We start from the raw sequence: 11495 nt of genomic DNA, 5'->3' as shown, positions 1-11495 counted from the left end.
TTTCAATTGATCTTAGAAGGACAAAAAGTTGTTTAGTGTCCTGTTTTCCCTTGAATCCTTTTTTCTCAACGTAATTAAAGTTTCTAAAACGAATTGTGCGTACTTTTCCTGAATCGATATGGATCCTTCCCTGACAACTTTTCCGAGCCTTCCAGAATGAAAGAAGAATTAATTGTCTTCGTATTGCATGCTCCACAGTAGAGATTTTCTGAAGTTCCGGTTATCACTAAATGCAGCACAATATGCTGCAGGTTGTAACATTTCGCGAGCTTTCATTTAATCACTTAATCTTCGACGAACAAAAAGCCAAAATGGAGAACCTTCTGTATACAAAGAAATCTTAGAAAGTATCATTTACTTACCATCTTTAAATTTATTTCTTTAAGAGGTAAGTAAGGTGCCCTAATACATATTTTCGTTATTTAAGAGTAAACTCTGCGTCTCCTTTGCAAAGCTCCTGCCGCGAGGCTAAAATAATGAAATGCACAGACATACCGATAATGGCGCCAGCTCGGTTCGAATCAAGTGCTTTTTTTTCGTCCTTGTTGGCATTGCTGCCTTTGCCAGTCAGTGATTTGCCACGGAGTTCTTCGACTGTGAAGACACTACGCAGGAGATGGCGGGAAAACTTGCAGGGTTGGCCTGGGCAGTGATCCAGCAAACGCTCGATGACCGTTTTTTCCACGCAAATACCGCTGCCGATTTCCAACTGCGAAATTAAGTTTTAAGCAATACCTTGATAAGCAAGTCAGCATACTTGCAAAAAGGGACATGAATTGTGAACCTTGTTCCTTCAGCTAGGTTGTTATTTAGAGCGATCATTAAAGGTGCTTGTTTGCTCAGCAAGTTGGAGGTACGAGCAAATGTGTGCTTACTTCTCGTGACAGAAAAACTAAGGAGAGCCACCAAGAACAGCAGCGAGACAGAGTAGCCATGTTCTACGCTCACGGCAACAACCCAGCGTGAGCAGTATCGGAGGTCACGCTACCTGTAGCTTATTACTTGCAGGCCACCAGCCGTTGCTGAAATTCTCATCATTTCACGCTATGAGAGACGTTGTACAGGAGGTTTCCGAAATTTCCCTAACAAAGGATTCTTTAACGTGCATGACACCGCAGAGAACAGTGGGACCTTGGGCTTCGCCTTCATCGAAACGCGATCGGGATCGAACCCGCGTACTGCTCAACCCGAGGACTTGGGGTCCGGTTCGGGCCGTGGTGGCCGCGTTTTGATAGAGGATACAACTTAAGTCGCAGTGGAGCTCCGACCAGATTGAGTACCGCCGCACAGAATTTGTCTACGACAAAAAGTCCACAGTCAAAGGAATTTAGACACCTAACTTTTGGGTGCGTGTTTTTTTCTTGGTAATTATTGTACACTTGGTAAGTTCTTGGTAATTATTATACACGGATTACCCCGTAGTATCCTAACACGACCGATAAATAATTTGCAATCGAATTTCTTTGTCGTGCTGTTTCGGTATCTGTTTCAAAAGCTGAATGATGGCTGTCACCTCAAAGAGAGGTTATAGGTCACGTGAGGCATGAAAAACTAATTTAATCGGTGCTTCTTCATACGCTGTCATTAAGGCTCGAAGAAGGTTGGCTTCAGCACTGCAGTGAATTAAAGTGACGAAACAGTGATTATATCGCAGTTTTTTCATGTCTCAGGTGACCTATAACCACACTTTTTCGTCACAGCCACCGTTCGGCTGCTGAAACCAAAACAGGATGAGAGAAAAATTCAATTATGAATTATTTAGCGGTCCTAGGCGAATATTGCATGGTGATACATGCATAGTAGTGTCATGCGCATCATTACAGAAAAGAAAACATGCCATCAAAATTAGATGTCTATAGTCCTTTAATGCTCTTTTTTTACTTAAGCAAGAAGCTTATCACAATAAAAAAATGTAAGATCTAAGATTTCGATACCTGGCTTGTTTAATTCAGGAAAACGTTTAAAAAAATTTTATTTTACTGTTGTGATTAGCCTGTGGAGGAATACAGGACGCCGTGCACCGTGGCCGAGTGTTAAGAACTGCTGTTCCTTTTAAGGTCTATCCTACTAGCGGTAGTGGAAATTACTTCCGAGCACTCCACTACGATGTCCCTAATAGGAAACGTCGCTTTGTTAGGTAAACCACGAGGTATCATTTGCCATTAAATTTACTACTCACTAAAACTCCCACTGCTCGTTCGTTCGTCCATAAGGGTTGCAGTTTTCCAGTACAGAGCATGTAAAGTAGGCCCTTCTAACTTCAAAGCAGTATGAAATTATCTCAAAAGACGCTAAGATACATATTCCAATAGATTTGTATCCACAATGCGAGAAAAAAATTAACCATTTACCTTTGGGACCGCAACAGTATCTGGCTCACTTCTTTGCGTCAGAATTTTTTCTTTTTAACCATCTTGTATGATTCTGCAAAAAGGGAAACGATCATAAAACATCCTTTTGGGAAGTCTGATAAATCAGCATATAAAGTCCTTCAATACGCAGCGCAAATTAGACCACGATAAGTTGCAAAGTTCTAAGATGTTTTCTGGGCAATAACCACAAGCAAGAAAAAGTAAATAAATGCAACGAAAATGGTTTAAAAAGCCAACCAGCGTTTCCTGACTCATATTTTCTTTATTGTACAAGAAGTTCGATTATTGCATTCTCGGCTTATAGTATCCACAGGGGCACGCCCACGGTGTGAAAAACGCCAATACAAAATACTTCATGGTCAAAAGTGTACGAAGTGGACAAAAATTGAAATCTTCTAATGAGGGCGACATGAAATGGCTAAAGGCTGCGGCGGATTACTAGCTTGGGCCTTAAATACACGAGATTTATCACAGTAACTAACAGCAATAATAACTTAATCAGCCCAAGGAAGACGGGATTTTGATAAAGTACTGAACAGTAGACGTTTATGCCATTTGACCAGTACTACTGCAAATCATGGCAGCAATCATGTTGGAAAGGAATGCGCGGAATGTTCCAGATCCCTAGAATGTTTGCTAGGCTGCGAAAAAAAAAATTGTTCATTCGATGATGCTGCCGGCAGTGATGTAGGCACTGCATCCTCTTGGGTGGGAAGGGAGCAAGCTTAAATATACTAGCGGTCGAAAATATTCTAAAACTCCGTGGGAACCATAATCTTGAACAGATCTGCCCAGGAGGAAAGCACTAATTCATGCATGAGCCTCTGCGCTCAGATGCATGAAAGCTGCTTATCATGGGTAGTTGATCAATTGAATGTCATTGTGGTCTAAATTTATTTTGAGCTCTGGTTAGCTACACACAAAACTTCGTGGAGAGCCACCAAATTTCAAGGCATAGCAGAAAAGCTTGCAAAGAAAGGAGAATGAGAAGTGACTTACTGTAGTTATCCTCAGTGGAGACAAGCCTCTCTTCTAACAAATCAATCTGCTGCTCCAGTTTTTGTACGCACTCTGCCGCGCCACAACTGCCGTCACCTGGGGCCTGCATCGATACAATGTAGTATGATTAGAAGATCAATGAATTGAGAAATTCAAAAGCAATGCCAGCAGTTTTGATTTTTACTCAGCAACCGGAGAGACGATAACCCAGCGCGCTCTCAACAATTCCTTGTAACAGTTATATTCCAGCAGTCTCGGTTTCACCAGGCACAGCTGCGACTTTTTAGTCATACCAGTTAAGACTTTCTAAACGGTTTTTGTCGGAATTTATTGAGTAATCAGTATTCAGGCTGGAGAATCATTTCCGTGGACAGCCTAGCTAAACTTGTTTACAATTAGAACCTTGAGAGTAAGTATTTCTTGACGATAATTTTGGTGGATCGAGCGTTAGGCGCTCACCGAACATAGAATCTAACCTTAACGAATAGGAACGCTGGTCTTACTGCAGGCAACGACACAAATACAGTCTATGCTGTCTTTTTGTGTTTTTCTCTAGATTTTATGTTGCAAAGAGCCAACTTACGTGTAGCCTTACGATACCTTTATGGTGTGCAATCATCGACAGTACCTTACAAGAGACGTTTGTTCACAAAAGAAAAAAGGTAATTGGAGCTATTCACTGAATAGCATGAAACATAATGGCACACAATTGCTTCATCCACTAGATGAAGAAATCTTGGTCGTTGACTAGGAGAACTCTAAATATCAAAGGTTGAAAAATAGGGCCACACCACCAGTGCGACAGCGTGACAAAATTTCAGCGTGGAATCTCTACATATTAAACATCGAGCGCAATGCAGTTTACTTGGAGTCTACTAACCTCTTACAAGCACAAAAACAAAAAAAGCAAAAATGGGAAAAGGCTGACGGATAGAATAGGGACTCTGAGACCGGATAGCACATGAGCAAAGGACGCGGAGTATATTTCTGAACGCTGCCATCACTATACATAGAAATAATTGCCTGCATCTGGATGGCGATTACCGTTCTTTTTACTAAATTTCGGCAGTTTTGAGCCGTGTACATCGAAATCTTAATTTTCGAACAACGGTGCTTTTTACGCCGGCTTTCGGCACAGTAAAGCATTTTTTTCGATGGGGTCTACTTTGCCCGCAGGCCGCAGAATTTCCGCGCTGAAACCCTAAATACCGGCCCTCAACTCTACCAGGCTACAGAAGTCGAAGTGACACTTTGTCATGAAAGCTGATTTTTGGTACATTCATTTCCGTCAAAAGCTTTCAAGACATTCCGTGCTACACTGTCGTTTAAAAATTATAATCGACAGAAACTTTACAGCTACTTGGGCCGTGAGTGCCTGCAGGCAGCGCTGTATTGTGAGCCAAGTAACACCCAGTGGTCACGGCGTGGAATTTGTACTCATTGAACACTGAAAAAAGTGCGGTTTATGGGTTGCGCACTAACCAAAAGATAATATAGAGTAAAAGACAAAACGAGGACGGCGGACAACGTGCAAAATTATTTAGGTTAATTAGCGGGCTAGAGACTTGCACTACTGTTGACATGGGACGTCTACGCTGAACATTTTGTCGTGGCGCAGAATATAATGCATTATTCCGCTTTTGGTTGCCTCCAGCCGCAATGGTAATTTAAGATTAGCACTCCGAAGTTCTCACTAGACGGGGATGGCCGGAAGAGATAATGGATGGACTACTCTTAAGCTATATCCGACCACTGGCAAAAGGTGGGTCAGTCTGGTACTGCTTCCGGCAGCGGCGAAAACGAACTTTGCCGGCTGATTCGATGCCACACACAACTGCAGGAAAGCTGTTCTTATGGCATGCTGAGTATACAATGAGAAGGCAAATTTCGACCCGGAATTTCAGCTGGCAGCCAGCAGGATATACTGCCTTTCCTCAAATCCTGCTCTTGAGGAGTTACAATTATTCTTTTGTCTGTATTCCATATTAGCTCGAACTTCTGTTGACTTTGACATCATCCGCCCACCTAATTTTTTTGCCGCCGCCTGCTACTGCTTTTCTTCCCTTGGAATCAAGGAAGTTTGCAGGGGTCAAATTGATGCAGCTCGCACAGGACCAGGTTAATTGGAGGAATATGGGACAGGCTTTCGCCCTGCAGTAGGTATAATCCGGGTGATAATGATGATGATGATATCTGTAATCTAAGGGATCTCTTAGCGGCCGCTTAACCTCCACTCATCGCGATTTACTCGCTTCAGCCATAAACCAGTCTGCCAACATTTTGTTCACCGTAAGTACACATTGCTTACCATTCCCGAAAAAAAGGCTGTCTACTTCTCTCAACATTGAATTTACGTTCTGACAGAGGCAGGCAGCACACGTTATATTAATAGCGTTACTGATTACCGAAGGTGAAGAGAATGTTGGAGATGACCACACATACTTTTTGTTTCTTCGGTTGCGGCTCTGTTCCACTCTCGGTAGTGTTGTCCGGGACGGCGCGTGCTTCAGATTCCTGGACGACTCTCGTCCTTTGGCGCTCCATAGCGCGCATCGTGCCTGCATTTCATGCAACGCACCAAATCATGACATACTCCTGGCGTTCATAAATGTCACCGAAAAGTAAACGACGAAACTCACCGAAATCCAGAAGGGTTGCCGGCGCTGGTGGCTGGCCGGCTTCCAATTCCACCATCGCTGTTGTGCCGCGCAGTTCTTCTATGCCGCTTTCCTTCCTTAAAAGCTTCATACCAGCATCGGCGTCCATGGCACGGACAGCATAAACATCCCATTTTTCCTCTTCGTTCCATTTCACAAGTATATGTGTCATTTTGGAGACGACGGTAGCGGGATTACAACCAAACCGTTCTCACTCTACCTTCTGAAGAGTGGCTCGTAAAAACGCGGCGGACTTTTAGAATGTTAGGCAAAATCAACTGACGACGGTAACGTACCGTGTCTAAGCGCGGAAGTGGGGAGGGGGTGATGCGCAGTCACATGTCGAGAACTGTGGAGCGAACTTGAATAGTTTCGTATTTTGTAAATAGTGTCCAAAGCTCTCCCCTGTCCTTTCTTGCTGTCGCTCCCCTCTGTACTTCTCACTATCCCCTTTCTCTTTGCCTTTCATTTCCGCCGGCTTTAAGATATTAGACAGTAATTGCCGCGGCCGGCAACACTCTTTTGCTTCGCCTTTTTTTCTTTTTCTTTTAAAAAGAAACCACTATCACCACCACTGCACTACCAGTTCTGGGAGCGCAGAGTGCGCTTTTTTATTTTTTTCATTTCAGAAGTGGTGGTTGGAAGGCGAGTGAGCTTCTCAAGCTGTCCGCTGTAAGAGCAGTGCGAGCATCTGTCCCGTGCCACCGAGGAGGATTGTGGTTTTTCCTATTTCTTGGAAGAGATATTTGTGTGTGTGTGTGGGGGGGGGGGGGGGGGGGTTGGGTTCAGGCTAGCGGCTTTCTAGCACTAACAAAGTACTTCTGCGTTGCTGTTGAGGGAAACAGGCTAGAAGCAAGAGTGGAGCCGTGCACACTTTCATGCTATCTGTTCCGGCTCCCGCTTTGCATTCACAAGGACGTTCTCCAGTCTCCCTGCCAAGCTTCGAAACTAATACTTGTGGCTATGCTTGTGGTTACGTGTGTGGGGGGGTATGAGCTCGGCTTTTGCCACCCTTGTCGTGGGGGCACTGCTTGGAGCGGGGAAGGGGAGTGGGATGTGGGGGGGGGGGGGTATTCGCTTGCGACGCGCACGCAGTGGACGTGGTCACCAGGTCTCCGGGCATCTTGGCTCAGGCCGCAGCAGCCCTGTCTCTGGCTCCATGGCAAGTGGACCGGTCTTCGGTGGGCCCTGTGCAGCTCATACCGGGGAGGGGGGGGGGGGGTGCATTGATCCTCCCGCGCAGGAGTTGGCGCAGGGGGTTTGGGTGGTGTGTTGCCCCCGCCGAGGGGCCTTAAAGGTCCAAACACTGGGCATTGGCTCAACTACCAGGATCCCCTTTTCCCCGGACACGGCGATGCCAGGCACGGTTAAGCGTGCATGGCCTGCATGGATATCCGCTGTCTCCGAGTAGCACGCCGGTGTAGACACCATCGTCGAAGCGTTGGGCCACGCTGCTGTTCGCCAGCATCCGCGCATCGTGAGTGCCGCTCGGCCACCGTGCGACCACATTGATGATGCGGCATTGGCTGTCAACCACCAGCTGCACGTTGATCGAATGATGAAAGTGGCGGCTGATATAGGCTCCTTCATGGTCTTCGGGAGCCTGTATTCGAACACCGGTGCCGTCGATTGCACCGACGACGCATTGAAAGCCGGCGACAGCGTAGAAGCCGCTTTTGGCTTCCCGCAGCTGGCTAGGCGACGGCCAGCTGGAAAGGAAACGGGGGTGGTCATGTTTAAGCTTGACGCTGATGTCTTGCGCGGCCTTGCAAAAAGTCGCACCCGCACGTATTAAGGGAGGCGCATTTATATATAACATTATTCTCATGCTGACCCTCACACAGCCTTGCTCGACGACGACTTGAAAGAACAAAATCAAGGAAAGCGCGCTTGAGCAGCAAAACATTCATGGCGAGCGAGCAACATACTACTTGCGATCTTTTCGCGTGCCGTCCGGTACGCGCAAATACAGGTACATATTTGAGACATCGTACGCACGGCAGCCGATATTCAAGCCGCGCAAACTGGCTAAACTGCATATGCGAACTCGAAGAGCGAAAGAAAGCAAGCGGCAGTAACACCATGGAGGGAAAGATAGAAGGCCGGAGATAGGCTTACCTGGTCCAATCTCTGCTGCGGCGGACGAGGGCGACAGCAACTCGGCGCACTGTGCGGCTTGCTGTCGATTCGTGGGCGCCGATTACGTCTCCGGCAGTAATAAGGAAATAGCCGGAGGCAAAAAAATTCAGTGCTAGCGTCATCTGCAGCTCGGCGCTCAAAGCGTCGCTTCGACGCGTCGGGGGCTCGATCTCGGAGCGAAGCCATGCCTTCCCGCCCGAACCCAAGCAGCGCTGCAGCTGCTCCTCGCTGAATGTGAAACCCTGTCACGAAATACGCGTTCGAGGCGCAACAGGTGATCGGTGAGCAACTCGAGACGGATCAGCCGCACGGTAGCCATGTTGGAGAATACTGGAAAAGATTTCATTGAGACTGCCTGACGCAGCCTTGGTTCGAGGCTTATTGAAAACTTTATTTTCTGTCTCGTTCCAGACTATTTCGTTTCGCGCAAGTGAATTATCGGCTAGGGAAGAATAAGACGTCCATGAGATTAAACGGAGCCTGAACATTAGACTAAGACTAGACTAAAGAGTTTTGTGCAAGCGGGCCCTGGTAAAGATAGAGGGTGATGGCAGTGTTGTGAGTAGACGCACTACGTGGACAACATTATCATTCGACATCATCTGCAAAACGCGGTTTGGCGGAGATCTCAGAGGGTTATTTTGAAATAAGAGAGGCATTTCGGGTTTTGATAAAAGACATTAACTGTGTCGCACACAGGGGTAGCATATCTGAGGGGGACCCCGAGATTCCGATTTGCATCTACCTAGAGTCAGATTTGAAGTTTTTGCTCGCTGTGTAGGTAATTCACTCTGCTGCATCGCGCTATACTTGTCCATTTTGTCGAGCAAACTCACAGACAAGGGGCTCAGTTCTGGCAAGTAGCAGGAGCTTTAGAGAACCTCATCGGACCCGCACGCTTGAGAACATAAAAGAGGATTGCTGCTCAGAAGCGAACGGCATAGAAAACCTGCCATTGTTCCACTTCGACTCTGATTTAATAATTCCAGATTTATTGCATATGAAGTTAAAAATAGTTAACCGCCTCGTAGATGAATTGCTTTGAAAAGCAGAACAGAGAGATTTCCGAGAAAAAGTCCACAATCCACGTTATATGACCGTGCACATTCAGGACGACGTTGACGCCATAAATAAGTGTGGGATTAAACTTCAAGTCTGGGAAGCCAATGGAGGAAGCAACGGAAAAACATTCACGTCGCTATAGGAGGGCGATTGTGAGCGCTTGTTGAACTCTGTCAGAAAAACTGGCCGGGAAATTTAACCCTCAAACGGAGGAAAAAAAATTACTGACGATTACGTTACTTCCTAATGCGAAATTTGAGCGCAGCAAATAAGCTGTTTCACCTTTTCGATAGATTGAGGCAAAGAAATCGAGCAACACATGTATGCGCTATCACAGAATTTTTTTTTTATTTTTCACACGTATTCCTTTAACAAAGACTCCACTAACAGTTCTTGACAGTCATGAAGGAAGCTTTGTGGTCGGAGAAATAGACTGATATATGTTCGACTTGGTACACCAATGCTTGATTCTCAAAGACGAGATCTATACAAGTGCCTCGCGAGGTTGTCACAGCCGTGGGACGCGTTACGAGCGAGAGGAACGGGATGTTCTCCCGCATAAGTGTTAGGAAATTGCTGTTTGTCTTTATGTCAACATTAAAGTCCCCCACTACTAACATCGGTGTGGATCGATGGACGGTTAATGCGAGTTGCAGGAAGTGCACGACGTGTTTCGTGAGTGCGGTAGGGGCGAAGTAGGCAGCTACTACCAGCAAGCCGTTGGGCAACTTTGCGGCGCACAGTTCGCCAACTTCATGTGACGTGCCAAACATTTCGACTGGTATTGCAGAGAGACCTGTGCGCAAGTAGATAGCGACTCCCGCCGCTCTGTTGTGGTCTCTGCGAGCACCACAGCAGTATAGGAAATCTATGATTTCGAGAGGCTCTTCGGGATCCATCTAGGTTTCAGCAAAGCAAAGTACAGAGGAATGGCGCAGGATGTGATCGTGGTGTACGTCCTTGGCATGTGCGGCAAGGGAGCGTACGTTAAGAATGTGGTTGTGAATGATGAATGAAGTGCTGCCAGCGAATGACGCGTCCATTGGCTGTCTGCGTGTGTTACTGATGTGTGGTTAACATGTTAAGCTTCGCCTGTAAGAGTGGAACGCGACAGCGTCTTGCAACGCTGCCAGGGAGTCCACAGAACGCCATCGCCAATTCGGCTGTACGCCTTGCTGGACGCTAAATTTATTTTTTGAGGAAAGGAAATGTATCTCTCTCGCATATCTGGGTGGACACCTGCACCTCGCCGTAAGGGAAAGGGGGAAGATGGGAGTGAACGAAGACTCCGTATTAGCTAGACGCGCCTTTGTTCATTCCAAACCATTCAGCTGGCATTACGGAGTGGCTAGCGTGCTCGTATCGCACTCCGGAGACCCTGGTTCGATTCCCCAACTCGACCAATTTCGTTCTCGATTTTATTGATTTATGCGGTCTAACTAGAAAGGTTAATTAGTCTACTTCATATTTATATTATTGTATTTCTATCCATCGTGTTCTGTCATTAACCTGTCAATTGTTGGAACTGTCTAGGATGTTCGCCACAACGTATATGAAACGAGCAACGTCTTACTCAGTGGGGAAGTGCGTGGTGGTGGAGGGAACGCGGCTTCGTACTTATCTGTTTTTTTCAGCAGCGTCTCCTTCCGCGGACGCTGTTGTCGCTGCGGCGCGCGTCTTTCTTTTCTTTTCTTCTGACCTCTTCATTCTCCTTTATATTAATTAGGCTAATTGATTAATTAAGCAATTAACTAAACTCAGTCCAACTTAGTTGCAGCATCACTATACGATCCCTTTGATTGGTTGCATGGTTACTAGCCAAAGTACAATTGGCCCCATTTGAAATTCGCGCACTGTGACGTCACGAGCATTTCGAGCAATTGAAAAGCGCGTCTTTCTTTTCTTTTCTTGTGACCTCTTCATTCTCCTCTATATTAATTAGGCTAATTGATAAATTAAGCAATTAACTAAACTCAGTCCAACTTAGTTGCAGCATCACTATACGATCCCTTTGATTGGTTGCATGGTTACTAGCCAAAGTACAATTGGCCCCATTTGAAATTCGCGCACTGCGACGTCACGAGCATTTCGACCAATTGAAAAGCGTGACATTGAGGGCGGAGCTGGTTACGAGGCCGACGCCGACGCCGACGCCGACGCGAAACCCAGGAACGGACGCCAAAGAGCTGCGCTCTAAAACTGTGCTCCTGTGGAAGCTTCTGCGCAAAGTTTTGTAGCACCTGAAAAATGATGTTGAAGGTCGCAG

The 11495-nt window shown here is 46.3% G+C and overlaps 1 long non-coding RNA gene across 1 annotated transcript; it reads right to left on the bottom strand.

Moving 5' to 3' along the window:
- Positions 1 to 562: 562 nt before the first annotated feature.
- On the bottom strand, positions 563 to 3469 carry LOC149369787 (uncharacterized). The gene is made up of 3 exons (XR_016285439.1): positions 3372 to 3469; positions 2352 to 2424; positions 563 to 642 (listed from the first exon to the last, which is right to left on the bottom strand). It is a non-coding gene; the product is annotated as an uncharacterized LOC149369787 (long non-coding RNA).
- Between the last annotated feature and the right edge of the window lie 8026 nt (positions 3470 to 11495).

The sequence above is a fragment of the Amblyomma mixtum genome, chromosome 1, assembly GCF_055824585.1.
Source record: "Amblyomma mixtum isolate Tamu chromosome 1, ASM5582458v1, whole genome shotgun sequence".
Lineage (NCBI taxonomy): Eukaryota > Metazoa > Arthropoda > Arachnida > Ixodida > Ixodidae > Amblyomma > Amblyomma mixtum.
Note: the sequence above shows the minus strand (reverse complement) of the source record. Positions and strands in the feature narration are given on the sequence as shown.